Source organism: Chiloscyllium punctatum, unplaced genomic scaffold (genome assembly GCF_047496795.1).
Source record: "Chiloscyllium punctatum isolate Juve2018m unplaced genomic scaffold, sChiPun1.3 scaffold_827, whole genome shotgun sequence".
NCBI classification, from domain to species: domain Eukaryota; kingdom Metazoa; phylum Chordata; class Chondrichthyes; order Orectolobiformes; family Hemiscylliidae; genus Chiloscyllium; species Chiloscyllium punctatum.
This window is the reverse complement of record NW_027310561.1, coordinates 12,501-15,000: the sequence shown is the minus strand read 5'-3', so window position 1 is coordinate 15,000 and position 2,500 is coordinate 12,501. Positions and strand designations below refer to the sequence as shown.

Genomic DNA, 2,500 nt, shown 5'->3' with positions numbered 1-2,500 from the left:
CTCTGCGACACCCCAGCCGCGCTCTCGCCAGCCAAGGCGAGTGCGATTGATTGCCAAACGACCCTCAGACAGGCGTGGCCCCGGGAAGAACCCGGGGCCGCAAAGTGCGTTCAAAGTGTCGATGATCAATGTGTCCTGCAATTCACATTAATTCTCGCAGCTAGCTGCGTTCGTCATCGACGCACGAGCCGAGTGATCCACCGTCAAGAGTTGTCTGAGTTTGTTTTAGGTCTCTCCCTCGCCAGAGGAAAGCGACCCGGACCGCACATACGCTCCCCACCTTGAGCTACAGCCACCTGCACGCCGGCGTGCGGGCGGAGCAGGGTGGCGTGAAGCGATGGGGAGCACCATCCTGGTGCGGCCCGCAGAAACATACGTCTATTGGGGGGAGGAGGACAGGGCGCCCAAGAGGCGATGCGTGCCCCAACGCACCGCAGCGACGGAGGCAGGATCACCGCCACCATGTCGCCCGCCTAGTATCACGAGGCGTGCAGCAGCTTTGCCCTAGGAAAAGCAGAGGCGGGAACGGGCACCGGCCATCGGTTCGGCAGCGTCACTGACGCGTGCACGTGGCGGCGTGTCGGCGAGCGGACTTCCTGCGAGGAGGCGGGGGCGGCACTCGCCCGAGCAGACGCCCGCCCGGCCCAGCCACCGCCGAGGTGGACTGGGAGTCGCGGCAACGGCTCGTCATACTCGTTCCCACACTCACAGCGCAGCTTGCCCGCAAGCCACCGACCACCGATCGACGCCAGGCGCCCCGACCGAGAGCGGGATCGCTCGTTCGCCCTGCTGGCAGTTCGCTGGGGATCACTACTGCACGGAGCTCGGAGACCGACGGGCGGCAACTCGAGAGTCTTTAAACCACCACCCCCATCCCGCAAGTGCAAAGAGGCTGTATACGCACAGACGGGTGAGGGGAATAGGTACCCCGTCGGGTTTGAAGGGAGCGTGACTAGATAGCAACGATGTAAACCCAGCCGATTTGGGAGCGAAAGACCGGCGCCTGCATCACCGGCTTCGTTTCCCGTGGCTGGAGAGTACACCGAAACCCTCCGTCTGTCGCGAGCTCCCGACGACGCGGTGCCGCCAAGCAGCAGGGCCGGACCTGGTGTGGCTCCCCTCGTCGATCACAGACCGGTCGGCACTACTGACGAGACGGTGGAACGGGCTTCGCCCCTTGTGACGAAGGGTGATGCGAACCCGCCCGCCCGCGTGCGTTCGGGGTGGACTCGGCAAACGGAGATTTGAAATCGGAAAGTGTCCTCCTGCCCCGCGCAGGTAGGCGCCCAACAGTTGTGGGGGGTTTGGCGGTGACCACGGCTGCAGGGCCTGCTACCCCGACGAGCTCTCCTGCTGGCCCCGAAACCACCCTCGCGAGACAAGTTGAAACGGAAACGGGCGTACCCCCAAGCCGACGATCCTTTCTTATTTGTTACTTTTTTTTTCACTTGCTCGAGTTGTGGGGATTTGGCGGTGACCACGGCTGCAGGGCCTGCTACCCCGACGAGCTCTCCTGCTGGCCCCGAAACCACCCTCGCGAGACAAGTTGAAACGGAAACGGGCGTACCCCCAAGCCGACAGAGATCCTTTCTTATTTGTTACTTTTTTTTTTCACTTGCTCGAGTTGTGGGGGTTTGGCGGTGACCACGGCTGCAGGGCCTGCTACCCCGACGAGCTCTCCTGCTGGCCCCGAAACCACCCTCGCGAGACAAGTTGAAACGGAAACGGGCGTACCCCCAAGCCGACGATCCTTTCTTATTTGTTACTTTTTTTTTCACTTGCTCGAGTTGTGGGGGTTTGGCGGTGACCACGGCTGCAGGGCCTGCTACCCCGACGAGCTCTCCTGCTGGCCCCGAAACCACCCTCGCGAGACAAGTTGAAACGGAAACGGGCGTACCCCCAAGCCGACGATCCTTTCTTATTTGTTACTTTTTTTTTTCACTTGCTCGAGTTGTGGGGGTTTGGCGGTGACCACGGCTGCAGGGCCTGCTACCCCGACGAGCTCTCCTGCTGGCCCCGAAACCACCCTCGCGAGACAAGTTGAAACGGAAACGGGCGTACCCCCAAGCCGACAGAGATGCTTTCGCTCCTGTTACTTTTTTTTTCACTTGCTCGAGTTGTGGGGGTTTGGCGGTGACCACGGCTGCAGGGCCTGCTACCCCGACGAGCTCTCCTGCTGGCCCCGAAACCACCCTCGCGAGACAAGTTGAAACGGAAACGGGCGTACCCCCAAGCCGACAGAGATCCTTTCGTACTTGAACCAACACAAAGTTTGTCACGTTTTATTTTTACGAGTGATCGACCGTCAAGATTTGTCTCTGAGTTTGCTTAAGGTCTCTCCCTCGCCAGAGGAAAGCCACCCGGACCGCACATACACTCCCCACCTTTAGCAGCAGCCACCTGCACGCCGGCGTGCGGGCGGAGCAGGGTGGCGTGAAGCTGTGGGGAGCACCAGCCTGGTGCGGCCCGCAGAGACATACATCTATTGGTTGAAAAAAAA

At 61.1% G+C, this 2,500-nt stretch overlaps 1 non-coding gene across 1 annotated transcript; it reads right to left on the bottom strand.

Moving 5' to 3' along the window:
• Nucleotides 1–58: 58 nt before the first annotated feature.
• Nucleotides 59–212, bottom strand: LOC140474069 (5.8S ribosomal RNA). The gene has a single exon (XR_011958813.1). It is a non-coding gene; the product is annotated as a 5.8S ribosomal RNA (ribosomal RNA).
• Nucleotides 213–2,500: the final 2,288 nt, after the last annotated feature.